This window comes from Lissotriton vulgaris, unplaced genomic scaffold, assembly GCF_964263255.1.
Source record: "Lissotriton vulgaris unplaced genomic scaffold, aLisVul1.2 SCAFFOLD_475, whole genome shotgun sequence".
Classification (NCBI taxonomy): domain Eukaryota; kingdom Metazoa; phylum Chordata; class Amphibia; order Caudata; family Salamandridae; genus Lissotriton; species Lissotriton vulgaris.
The window spans coordinates 955,893-970,161 of NW_028254325.1; the positions used below are offsets into that span (position 1 = coordinate 955,893).

Sequence of the window (14,269 nt, forward strand, 5' to 3'; positions counted from 1 at the left end):
CAAAGCGATTGGAGTTACAAATAAAAGAGAAAGGTTTCAGTCGCATAGCGGAGCTCGAAAAGAGAGCTATTTCCACTCCTTAGAGGCCGGCAAAGGAAAGGGCCTGTACTCAAAGGAGCCCAAGTTGGTCCTAAGCTTCTGCAGCAATCTCTGGACAGGGAGCGCAAGTATGCTTCAGGGCATGGAGCTGGAACTTAGAGTCTAACAAATGAAAAGAGGAATTAACAATCAAAAAACGATTTAAATAGTTCACACTTCTAAACAGAGAGACCAGGGAGGGTTCTGAGGACAGGGGTTGTGTGGGTGAGCGGGGAGTATAAGGTTACATTACGTGCTTTCAGACATGAAGTGCGCTGCTGCACTCTGGACTAGCTGAAGGGGTCCATTGGTTTTATTAGGAGTCACAAAAAGATGGACTTGTTCTAAGCCGCTTAATATGCCAGTAACAGGAGCTGGACAGGTTTGAAGTTTGAAATAAAATGGGGAGATTGGAATATGTGTAAGTTTCTCACCCTGGGGTAGGAGAAAGTCACATTATCTCCAGCCAATTTAAGGTATTATAATTGGTGGGAGTAAATTTGGTGACGAGGAGAGCCCTTTTGTTTGGTTTAAGGTTCAAGATTGGAAGCTATCCAGTGGCGGAAGACAATAACAGTGTTCACTAGGATATCAGTTACATGGTCAGAAGAGCTGACAGTAGCTTGGGAGTTAACCACGTTAACCAGAATTTGAGTGTCATCAGAGTACAAACAGAATATCATGCCCAAGGAGTTGAGCAACAAGGACAACAGCAACATATTTCACATTTGAAAGTCGACCAGTTTAATATTCAGTTCCTATGAAGGTGTTGTTTGATGGGATCGAGATACGGGACTATTTATTTTTCTAATACTTTGGAAGTTCCTCAGCAGAGTTGGACGCCGGGGAAACACTGGTGGTGTAATACATGATTTTAGGTGTCTTCGTTTGAAACTTAAAGGTGGATAAGGCAGCAATGTACATTTTTTGTCTCTTCACTGAACTGGTAACACCACTGTCTTTCTGCTCCCCACTTATGAATTTTTAGTGATTGCAGCTCTGGGTAAACCATAGGGTTTTGTGTCATTGTGGGACGTTTATAGACCACAAGCCTGTTTTTCCAGGAGTGAACTGTCAAAAAGCTTGATCAATTTGGGGACTGAAGCTCTCAAGTGATCTATCGATATCTATGTTGGTGTCAGTAGCTATCGGAGAGGAGAGAGTAAAAGCTGTAGGAAGGGTGTTGAATTATTCTTGCATGGAAAAAGACCTCCAGCTCTTGTATGTGGACATGATTTTACTGGAGTTTGATGTCTCTCGTCTCAGTAGAATGCATGTAAATGGAACAGCCAAATAATCAGTTCATGTAGGAGGGAAATAAGGCTCCGACATGCACTGAATATCCAAGATTGTAACGAGAATGTCAATAAAGGTGGCCGTCCTAATGCATGAGCTCATTGTTCAAAAGGCCAATGTTAAAACTCTCTAATTCTTTCAAAACCATATGGGCAGTTCCTTCAGGGCATTCTAGGTAACCACTTAAGTTCTCCAGAATTATCACAATGTCATTATGGAGTGCGAAATGCCAAATCTCATGGATGATGGCTGCAGAAAAGTCAGCAGGCATTTCTGAAGGGCAATAAATTAAGTGAAGGCTGAGTCAGATTACAGATTTTGCAATCACAGAAAAGAGATTGGTCTGGGCAGATTTTAGAAAAGGGTTTTTAGGTTTGATATTTGAGGAGATTCTATTGAGGATACTCATTCCAACTCCAACCCTCACTGGACGGTCATACCTAAACGTATTATACTTAGGAGAAAGTAACTTGTCAAGGATATGGTATGGGGTTTCATGAGTCAGGATACCAGGTTCGCATAGATCAGCAATTTTTTGCCTATTTGTTTTTGCTGACCTCACGTTTCATAGTATGGCATTGAGAAATGCTATGTGGGTGCACAATCAAGAAAATGAGACTTCATGTAAAGGCCCTTTATAAAACAGGTTTTCTTTTCAAAAGGTTGATGGTGGCATTTTCACAGACAGTGCAAAATGGAGAGAAAAGTGTAAGTAGATCTTTAGGAGCATATCTCATTGGCTAGAAAATTACCTGCCTGATAAAGGAGGAAGTTGGATATTCAGTTAAAACATACGGTTGGATGACCTGAGGGTCAGCGTCTCGGGCAGTGACCCGGCACAGAAGGGTTTGTCTCTAGCACGCTATCAGCACACCCCGCTGCACTTCTACACAGCAGTTGCGATTAAATAATCACTGCAGACTCCAGACTACAGCAATTGATACAGTCCCCAAGATGGTGATCCTCCCTCACAATGTTTACAAGATTTGTTCTAAATCCATCTCCTCTTTGCAGTTTTTAACTCCACAGGTGACTGAGGCCGAAGCAGAGGACAGTAAAGGAGAAGAGAACTCTGGTAGCTGAACCCATGTGTGCTCATCCATGTGCTTTCCAATGCAAGCTAATACCATACCTTGACTCATGCTTTTGGTTGTTTTGCCATACCCCACTATCCTCGCCACAGATGTGAGACTTGTTTCATCCTTCCAAATCCAAACAAATGGTAGCGGCTTCAGTCTAGGTAATTGGGTAATGACCACAGTCATAAGGGCAGAAAAACATGAGAAGGAAAGCTCACTGCATGAAAGAGAAGTACCCAGATAGGAGGTGACTTCTGGTACACGTGCCTTGATCGAGCTTTTGCAGTATGTAGAGGCTTGTACTGGATCTTCATTGGCAGAAAACGGACCAGACTCAAAGGGCGAGTTATCCATTTCATACAAAAACTGCCTACATTGAGATATGATATGGACCTATTACATTAGACGGAGGAGGCTGGGTGGGGCTCAGAATGTGTTTTGTGAATTGGTATGGCTACGTTTGCAGTTCACCTGAGGGTATGATAAAGAAAAAAAAACTAACAGCATCTTATGAAGACAACCGATCCCCTTGAATTGAGCAAAAAGGAATTCCTGATGCTGGTCTTAAATTCCACTTTCTACACACATTTGGTAGCCTTTAAAATAGTTGTCCAACTACTGATCACAGAATATAGGTACAGTGGAAATCAAGCTTTCAAGTTCCTCGTGAAAGCCTACACCCATGCGAAGGCGAACTGACCTACTGTTTTTTAACCAAATCTCCATATCATTGCAGTAGAAAGAGATTACAGGCAAATTGTATTGGTTAAGGAATTACTTGTTTTTTTACGTGTTGCGGTCACTTAATATCCATTACTAATGCCGACATCTGTTTTTCAGAAGTGTGTGGAACATTAGCAATCATAGTGCTTTTTTATAGCCCAGTCCATCTATTGTGTTTCGTTTTTTATGTTTTTCTTTGATTTAGTGACACTGAAAAGCTCCCCATTTGGAGGTTATTTATTCACAAGTATTTAAGACTTCATACAAAAAGATGATAATGAGCTATTTTTTCAAGTTTCTGTAATTTCTAAACACATCAGTGGTAATTTACCATGGGGAATGCGCTCTCAGATATTCAGAACGGATTTATATTCTGACTGTAGAAATGTATGAGTAAGTTACAGTGACTTGTGTTAGTAATGGTGGAGCCTCAAAAAATATCCAGATCTGGAATGTCCACCTGTAAGACTGACCCTAACCCAACGGAACACATTCTAACGTAGAGTACTTCTAATCGCCGTAAACAAACAAGTCAGATGCTCGCCCCCACTAGAAAGATGGCTCATGTCCTTGGAGCCTGCAGGTCCAGAGTTTGAATCTTGGAAATGGCAACGCAAATAGTCTTTCTTCTGAGATCAATAAATGACAACGAACACCAACTGCCCTGGTGCTAGAAACAAAGCTGCAGTACTAATATTTATATAAAAGACGTTATCATTCACGGTTTTTCCACACAACACATTGACAATGATGTAGGATACCAAAAGTAATGTCAACATAACTTTAAGTCTGTTTTAAAGAAGTTGCCCTGTTACCAAGTTTTGAATATTCTTTAGCGACAAGTGGCTCAAACTAATTTATTTACACTCGCATGCTTTGCAGTATGTGATAAGAGATACAGGTTTGTGCTGATAATAAGAAAGACATTCTTAGAGAGGCATTCTTTCTTTTTTTATTTAATAGCAACCAGTTGAAAACTCTGATTTGCAATTTTTATGGCTGAGCTCGACACCTTAATGAGAGCACTTTGTTGGCAAATTAATGTACAATTGTGCAGGTCGAAATTGAGTCTCAGTGTACACTTAACTTCTGTTTTTTATTGCTTTAGAATGTTGTCTATGGCGCTGTTAATATGTTTTAAACTATAACTTGTTGCCCACTGTGTGTAGTAAGACTACACCTTCATGACACACAAAGAGTATTACCGTTTAACGATTGCTGAACAACATGCACAACCGTTACTCTTCTATTTAAATTCTACTGTAAATACAAGTCACGCCTGTACTAGAGGTATCTCAGGAGGTGCAAGTCAATAAAATTAATTACAAATTTGGATAGCGAAGCTCCCGCCAAACATTCCATACGTGTGGTTTAGAGATACAGATTGTATCGTATTACATAACATTATTTTAAATCTTGTATGCATCCAGATGCTTCTTGGAACTAGCGAGCCACTTACCACAAAATGTGGTGAACTTAAACAGTAAATATAGTTGCTTAACTAAAGGCCTAGTAGTTAGAGCGGTGTGCATCTGCATGGGCAGTTAATTCCTTAGGGAAGTTGCCTGAACTGAAAGGTACAACCGCCTAGTCACCATCTCCTGAAGCAAGGGACGATCTGCAGAAGTCAATATATGCGGTATTACAGAAAGAGTTCTGGCAAAACCAGCAACCACGAGCCATGTTATGAGACGAATGTATTTTACAGAGAGGATGATCCAATACATTAGAAAGCCAATATGGAGTAAGTATTCCACCAAATATGCAGGCTAGATTCAATACCATTACCATCCTTAATAAGTTTCCATGAAAGTTGCAGGAAGCCCCACATCACGAACAAAATAGAACAGCTCATGGAACTGGAAGGAAAAAAACACACCTTTGCACATCTCACCACGGACACAAAAGGACTTTCCCATCAACCATGCTCCTTTCATATTCTGCAACGCACCAACTGCTATAAGTAGTTGAGGGAAGGTATACTCCAAGCTTGGAAGGCCGACCTCTCAAATTTTCACCCACTAAGAGTCAACATGTAGGGTTCTGTCCCCAGTCTCATGCTTTTCTCCTCCTTTTTCATTATTGTGTTTGCCTGGTCTCCCATGTAGCTCTAAAATACTTAATCCCTATTTCTTTGTCTAAACTGACTTCAACTAGTGTGAGGAAGTAAACTAAAGATCCTGCTCGGTATGCAAATGCAACATCTATTCTCTTTCCATGCCAGAACCCTACAAAATATATGCAAGCATATCCTTTTGTCTACTGTGTGAGGGAAAAGTACCATTACCCAAGTGTGTCTGTGAAAGTAACCAAAACCCTGCTGTTTGGTTTGATTGATCCAACTGCTGTTGTGTGATAACCTCTATCCTTACTATATGCAACAGTACACGGCGTGAATATTACAGCAACAGCCCCTGTTAGAAGAGTAGGCCTCAAGGTTGAAGAGAGCAAGAAACTGTAGTCAAGGCATTCTACTACTCTAGCACGGCTTCCTTCCTTCGCCCTGCTCCCTTCTGCTCAGACTGATTCGGAGCACAAATAATCCTGTTCAGTTCTTTTTTGCTCCTGTCTTGATCATTAAAGGACTGTTTGCAATTCATCTTGGCAAACTGAATTAACATCCAAAAAGAGTTTGAAGCCATTCTAGATCTATCTCAAGGTGTCTCTCAAAGACAGTTCTATTCTACTGCTTTTTTAAACCTGTTCATCTCAACGCACTGTTACTCCAACATGTCCAGCAACAGTTTATTGCACTCATTCACCTGGCTGTTCATCCTGGGTGCTCACATAACCTATCATGAATGAGTATAAATCCTCAACTCCCCACGCACATCCAGCAACACCTGCTCCATATTGCAAAGTTAATCCATTTTATATGTATTCTTTCCAAAACTATCTCCAACAATCACTACCACAATTATTACACAACTGGCACTCTTGAAACGAGCCAAAAATGCATCACTGAAATATGCACTCTATGCTTGCTATGGATTCCCCTCTTCAATAGTCAATGGCCCAACCACCACCAAATCCACATTTGCATACAACCACTTTAAGAAGCCCAATTGAAAACTGAAGTAGCAAATGCACAACTGTGATCAGCTATGAAGTCCAATCCCTGGACCACCGACAGGACTACGTGGCCATGCAAGAAGTACAAAATGCTCTACACAAATACGGACAGTGGTTCCACTGTTATCCATCTCAGCTGCACTAACTTATCAGCCTGAGAAGGGTAAGCAGATAAGTGAGCATATGTGGATTTCAACATGTGATCAACGCAGATTTCTGCAGGTGGTGCATTAGTCTACTCGACTGGACCACTAAAAGTAATTTATCTTACGGCTGGTGGGTGATTTATTGCAGTTGATGTGTTAGTGTCAACTTTGCAGCTCTTGGCCTGAACACAGGGTGCTAATGAATCAGAACTATCAATGTTAAGTGATGTGGTGCAAGAGGTACTTGCACAATGTAGCCAGCTACACTGCAGAGAGAACAACAAAACCAAACATTAGGTGAAAGCCGGTTTCAAATTCTCAGAACAAACTATGGAGTGCTTCAAAAACTGAACACAACAGCTTTGCGTGAGGGGTCATACTTACTTTGCTCACTAAACTATATATTTCGGGGGAGAGAGTACAGAACATCGGATTTGTTCCGAACTTGGTAGGGCTTGGGTTCTAATCCTGGCTTTGGTTGAGGACAAAAACAAATCACAAGATTCTTGACAAAATCTGTACCTCTCAAAATATAAGTTGTGCAAATATTTATTCTAAGTCTTCTCAGGCGATTCCTCCTTAGTACTAGTAGTGTGGTGTCAACTCCAGAGTAAAATCCACTCCTTTATGATTATTATGTCGTCTTATAAAAAAAATAATACACACCACCAGGTATTTTTTTGTTTATTGTTGCCTTTCCCTACAAGTTGTTTGTTACCGAAAGTAAGACAATGCTGTCTGGTCCATAGAGTGGGTCATGACTCGGAAGCAGAGCTGAAATTGTCCTTTTTTTGGTTTTGTTTAAATTGGGTGACCTCGAACCCCTTATAGCCACCTCCTTTCATACTTTTTTGATTACCATGTGTGCCACAACTCCCTCCATAAAGCCTCTTCATTCCCTTTTCTGTCCAAAGTTGCCCCCCAACCCTTTATCTCCACCTCACTCATTCTCTTGATTTTATATGGGGATGGGGGCTGCACTCCATGCCACACTATGATGATGTTGAACAAGCGATTCCATAAGAACATGGGGTAAATATAGGGCATGCTGTCTAATGATTTTCCAAATACCATTTTCCAATGCTTCCTGGTTGGTGTAATCACGTCCCAACACGCACAAGCATCACATCCTTGAGATGCTCCCTCTCCCAAGCGATATCAGAGATCTGAGCTGCGTGTTTAGGAAAACCAGAGCAAAGTCTCAGGGTTCCTATAATCTCACGCTGATGCTATTCAGTGTGGAATGTTATTCTTTTTATGCCATGTCTCTTGACAATGAAAGAAGTGTGTGTGCGTGTGTTTTTATGGGGGTAATCTAGGTGTCACGTACAAAGTTGTATACCAGAAAAATGCTCTCTGCCAGAAAATGGGGATTGACTTCTATTCTTCAGAGTAGAAATGTTGCACACGAACAGTGCATTTTTATTTATGTTATTTTACTCTGTATTTTTTCCTGAAGGGACAACTTTATGCTTTATGCATACACCACATTACTTCGATTGTGAATTGAGTAACCATGTTTTTTTATCTGTCTGTATTAAAAAAGGGAAGCAAAATATCCTTGCAGCAAGTAGTTCCACTTCCTCTGTGTTCTTCTCATATAGTAAATATGTTGCTCAGGAACCATTTGTATTTTTAGTGCATCTTGTGGGCATACAGCATCCCTTTCTTTGATGGCCTGCTGACTCTGGACACTGTATCAAGATGGGTTAACTCTCACTCTCTTAAAAAGGCATTCGTGAAGGTTCTACAAATGAAGGTCATTGTAGAGCAGGCTGAGGGTCTACTTTCTTTCTTCAAAAGGACCCTTCTATGAGGAAAATATTGCTGACGTCTCTACAGAATGACAAAATATCATGGATGCTAACTTTAATCAGGGAAAGCATGTGCCTTTTCAACTCCAACATTTTACAAGTACCTTTTAACCTATGCTTAAGAGACCATGGGTGCCAAAAGCCTGTGTTGTTTTCTCCAGTATTCTCTGTGTGTCACTTTCGAAAACCCAGAACCAGCTATGCTTTGCACACGAACTGCCTAAGCTTTGGAAGGAAAATAAAACAACAGCAAATCCTGCTGTGCAAAGTCTTAACTTTGTGCTCTTTAGTAATCAGGGAAGCAAAGAACTGATCTCTGGTATGAAATGTGCACAGTGGTAAAATCAGAACAAAACTACTAAAAATAAACGCAAAAACATGGACAGAAGATAACAAACTAAACGCAGTCAGTATGTCTACACTGCTTGGCTTAACAGAGGAAAGGAAACGGCTCGTAGGAAATTATTATACTGTATATTAGGATTAGAAAAGTAATTACAAGTTCCATGCATTATGCAGCCCTAGAAGGCTGCTTCAAGGTGCAGGGGCAGGACAAACAATAATAAAACAAATATAAGAGATAGTTCTACCATGGGGGGTACTCACTAGAAGCTCAGGGAGGATCTGATCCAAGCCTGATTGTCAGGCTAGTCGCATAGGATACATTTACTTGCAGTGAATCTAAGTGGAACTAATTTGCGCAGTCAATGGCTATCTTGAATATCTGTCTTAGGTAAGGCCCTCCTTGACCTACGTTGGACTGCCCTGCATTCATTTTGATTTAAAAAACCTTTACTACATTTTATAATTGTACAGTAAAAGCAAAATAAATACATAAAGATGATAATACATCATTGCATGTATGTAGATGGTATACCAAAAATATTTGCAGATTGTCATGCCTATCTCATACAATGATTAAGTATGTTCTGTAGTGATCATCAGTCCATGGACTCAGGTGCTGCTTTATATATGAACATTTTGTGTCAATAACAAGAGACCAATAAAAGTAAACATTACATAATGCCACAAAAATTGAATAAATAAAATAATATCAAAACGAACAAACAAGCTACTCAAAACCTTGAAAAAAATATGAACAAATTTGAACATCTCCATACATGCTCCAGAGAAGAGTCCTATCTCGCATCGCTGACTACAAAAAAATAAGAATATATTCAGCTCTTAAGCAAGCGAGAAGGGACTTGGACAAAAACAAAAGAGCATAACACTCTGTGAATCAAACAAGGCAGGGAAGATGCTGGCAGCCTATCTAGAATATAAACAGAAGAACTGTATCAGTCATTAAGGGTTAAAAATTAAAAGATACTAACAAAGCCAGAAAAAAATTCTGACACCTTCAAAGAGTACTATGAGATTTTATATTCCCAAATGAGGAAAATAACTACGAAAAATACTTAAACAATCCATCCCTCCCCTCACTTAACGAAGAAGAAAAGGATATGAATTCCCCTATCTCTACCCAAGGAATTACAAGGGTCATCAAGAATATAAAAACTGGAAAAGCCCTGGGACCAGACAGAACCAGACAGCTTCTCATCCCTCTTCTACAAACCATTTGGAGAATTACTCTGTGATTCGCTTCTCAAACTGCACACACACTTTGCCAACATAGGCACAATTTCAGGTACAGCGCCGAGGCCATAATCGCGGTTATACAAAAAGAAGGAAAAGGCCCTCTACAAACTACAGACCAATATCCCTGATCAATATGGATAGTACAATCTATGCTAAGATCCTTGCTAGCAGAATACAAAAATAAATGCCCAAATCTTTACATTCCTCTCAAATGTGCTTCAGAAAAAACTGTCTCTCCAGTGCCAACACTAGACTACTGTGTCACGTGAAAAAGAAAGCTTAAACTACTACAACACCAACAGTCACTATCACATTGGACGCTGAAAAAGCATTTGACAAAGAGAACTGGAGGTCCCTCTCGCAGTGCTACATAACTTCAACCTTGGCACCTCTTTTATCCTAATGGTCATGGCTCTATACTCTAATCCCAGTGCCACAGTCTGAACCGGTAGCTTCCTCTCTCAAGCCTTTCCCTACACCAGGTCACATGCTAAGGATGCACGCTTTCTCCTTCCCTCTTTCTTCTGGCACTTGAATCCCTTCTGGCAAACATATGACTTGGTACTAAGATTCAGGAAAAACAACAGTTAAGTAGCAGCATACGCATACGATATTTTGATAGTAACAAAGGATAGCTTACCAGTCTATCCCACAAATAATGAATTACATAGCTGAATGTGCTAAAACCTCAGGATACAACCTCAACAAAGACAAGTCTGATGTTATCTTAATAAATAGCATAGGCTCCAAAGATCTTTTGGGATACTCGGGACTGGCTTGGCAACAACATCACATCAAAATACCTCGGGACTTGAATTCTCCAACAATTTTGTCAACTTGCTCAGCCACAACAAAGCACTGACTAAAGAAACAAACAGACTTACTAGATGGCTCGTCACCGAAGATTTTAGCAAAGTGTCGAAGGATAGAAACAGTGAAAATTATGATTGCGCCCATCATAAACTATTTAAACAATATGTTACGAATTTTTGAAGAAAATAGATGGTGTCATTAACTTCCTCTGGCACAGGAAGAAGCCTAGATCATCACTTAAAAAACTGAGACTACCCAAAATCCTGAGAGGCAGTGGGAGACAGACTGGTCCCGACATTTCCAGATATGGTTGGCACTGGCAGCAGGGCTGGCTAAACAGAATATTGCAAGGAGATGGGGGACACAGCTCCTGCCATCGGTGTTGGGTTGGGAAAATGACCTAGATTGGTAGTGGAGGAAATGGTGTATTGCAGCAGGGGATGCCCCAAGAAGTGGGGAAAAATATGGGGTCCTTGGCAAATATATCGAGGGATAGACCTAAATGCACGCTAGCCTCAAGCATGATGATAGTGGGGGTGTTAGGGAGTAAACCAAGAGCGTTCTCACTGTTTATTTTGCAGTCTGTTTTAAAGGATCTTCCAGACCCTAAATGTAAAGCAAGAACCTGCTTTTTTATTATGTTAAACTGTGATGTATCTCTGCACCTGCTATGTATTGTCCACTCTTGCATTAGTGTGATGAAAATACGTGGTAAAAAGAGGATTAAAAAAATCCTTAGAGGAGTCAATTTACCTAGTTTTAAAATGTATCAAACTGATTGCTTATTCAAGCAACGTACCCACTAGCTAATCCGGAGGGATGGCTACACACCAGTTTGGTTAGAACTCGAAACATCTGTTAATCCCTGTGGGAATCTTATTTTATTCATCTCAATTGAGAAGGTTACCCTGCCACACTGAAAATACATGATAAACAACAAGAGATAGGGCATACTAAAAATAGGCTCTCTCCTAGAAAACAAAATGCACACATCTAACCTAGCCTTTATATGGAATAAGCAGGGCCCACACTGTGGAATAAACTTCCTTTGGCCCTTAAGCTATGCACAGATCATTTAAAATTCAGGAAACAACTAAAAACTCTGCTGTTTACCGATAAAATCTAGTCCCATGCCTCTTCCTCTGCCTATCTATTGAAATCTTATTTGGCATCAAAGCGCAGAGATACTCCAGTTGGAGTCGATTCCAGCGCTATATAAACTCATAAATAAATAAATAAATAAATAAATATGATCAAGTTACATGGTCTTCTGATCCAATGGAAGGAGTGGGCATTATGAGGAATTCTCACTACTAACCAATTAGGTTCAAACAAACTCCTGCTTTCCTTTGCGAACTCACATCACACATATTCCCTATCTAATTTAGATTTCTATAACGTTCTAAATTTAAAGCACGGGGCAGGCAACCTCTGTATGTAAATAGATTAGCACAGGTTCAAAGAATGTAGTAGTGGAGGGATCGCTTTGCAGTGTCCAATAAATGAGTGTGACACGCGTTCACCAGCGTAAATCTGAGATATGACCGGAGGACCCGTATTCCGTGATAAGACTCCGATGTATCCGGCGCCGAATCAATCTGGCAAGGAACTCCGGATTGCGGACACGAGCGGAGTTCCTTGCCAGATTGATTCGGCACGGGATACATCGGAGTCTAATTCAAGATTCCTCCACTATTAAGAGATAACCCCACTGTAGTAACGACGGCACAGAAATCCAAACAAAAAAGTGGAAGTAGTCCGGCCCTATTGGGTAAAAAAGGAAAGGGACAGATAACTAACAGACCACTAAAACAGCATACATCTAAACCCCCAGTAAAGAAGGGTACGCAAGAGACTATAGAGATAACACCTGAATCAGTACCCGAGTTAAGCTATGATTCTTCCCTGACAGAGATAACACCTACACAGATTACACCGAATATACAACAGGGCATGGAGGAAAACTTCTGGATTAAGCTGGAAGCAGTGATGAATGTTCATTTAAAACCTGTTTTACATAAATTGGCTGATATTGAAAAACGGCTATTACGCATAGAGTGCCAACACTTAAATACTTGCGTGCAACACGCAGAAACAAGATCGAGCCTAAATAAGCAAATGGGTAAAAATAGAAGTGGGGAAGCTGTTTTATCAGATTGCCAGGGGCAACGCATAATACAGGTTGGGAGAACAAAGGGAGAACAAAGTAACAAACAAGCAACATTAGTCCCCCTGTGGATGCAGAAGGCTTAACCCAGAATGGTAATCAGGTAATAAACTCAATGAATAAGAACAAATCTTCAGGGTCTCAAATCCCTGAAAATGAGGGTAGATCACAAAAGACCACTGCTATGGAACGTTCCTCGTGCCATTTGCCAGTTAGTAGCCCAGATTCAATCTTAAATTTGCCACCTCAAACCACACCTTATATTGTTGTTTTAGTAAATGTGCGTCCACTAACCCCAGGGGAAGGGGAAGACTGGTCGTCCCCGAGGAACAAATCTTTGCATCTTATAAATGCTAAGACAGGTATTAATCATAATTCCTTGTTTCCAGAACTTAAGATGTAAATCCAACCAACCTCCCCTCTTGAACACTGTGGTCATTTCCACCCGACGATCTAAATCATGAGCATATCACGAGCATGTCATGTGCATGTCAGAGCCCTTAACCTGCACTGCCCCCCTCCTGTGACCCCACTTCAAACGAATTGGGCATCTAGACAAGTCCGATGTTTCATGCCTTGAGCACACCAGTGCCGCAGCCTACCCTGCCATCACAATACACCCATTCCATCCACCTGCGAGCTTGCCCCTCCCGCGTCTTCACCTTGCACGATACAGCACCTCCACCCAGAGGCGCAACTAGAGCCAAATTTCGGGGGGGGGCTAAGAAAAAATTTCGGGGGGGGTGAACCTTTAATCAGTAGGCAGAGTGGAGCTGCAGGGGCTCTTAGAAAGGGTGAAACAACTGCAAGGCCTAATTAACATTCAAATGGTCTTTTAAAGACCTGTACGAGGGGGGGGGGGGGGCTGAAGCCCGGTGAGTTCAATGGGTGTTGCGCGCCTGTCTCCACCACTCCATGCCCTGAACCTGACAACACTACGGCATCTGGGCCCTCCCCGTGCTCGAATCTCACCTTCCTCAGCACATAACCTTGCCCAACGTGCGCACGCCCCTTCCAGCGCCTCGGTCTTCCTATGAGGTGCGCTCTAATCCCCTCACACTGACAGGGTACACATGCTACCCTCCCACCTACAGGCACTTCCTCCCCCGAGGCTGCGCGCATCCTGATCTCACTGCCGTTCCGGGCACCATCCACCCCTCCTCTCGCGACAATGTGCACGCTATCCCACCCCCATTAGAAATACCCTTAGGTCGGATAGATGACGTGCCAGCAGAGCCCCGCCCAGGGTGCCACCATCAGCTCCCCTCAAACACAGGCATATCAGCCCCACAGAACGCAAGCACGCCCATCTTTCCCTTCCGCTGCAGTAGCCTTCCTCTTCACACATCGAGTAACCCCCATCCTCCGCTCCATCCCCCTGCACAATGCCCACCTCACAGCCGGGCGTCCTCCACCGGCCCTCCCCTCGCCAACAGCGCCTCAGCTGCCCCCAGCCCCTAACACAAGCAGCACACGCCAGCA

The 14,269-nt window shown here is 41.8% G+C and overlaps 1 protein-coding gene across 3 annotated transcripts in view; it reads right to left on the minus strand.

Moving 5' to 3' along the window:
• The window catches only part of LOC147659582 (coronin-1C), a 525,938-nt gene that overhangs the window by 374,193 nt on the left and 137,476 nt on the right, over nucleotides 1–14,269 (minus strand). Inside the window, exon 1 of one of the 3 annotated variants that reach the window (XM_086951629.1) lies at nucleotides 13,760–13,778. The exons of the other annotated variants lie outside the window; for them this stretch is intronic. The gene's annotated coding sequence lies outside the window, so the exon portion shown is untranslated. Of the gene's footprint in view, nucleotides 1–13,759; nucleotides 13,779–14,269 lie in introns of those variants that run through there. 3 annotated transcript variants of the gene reach the window in all.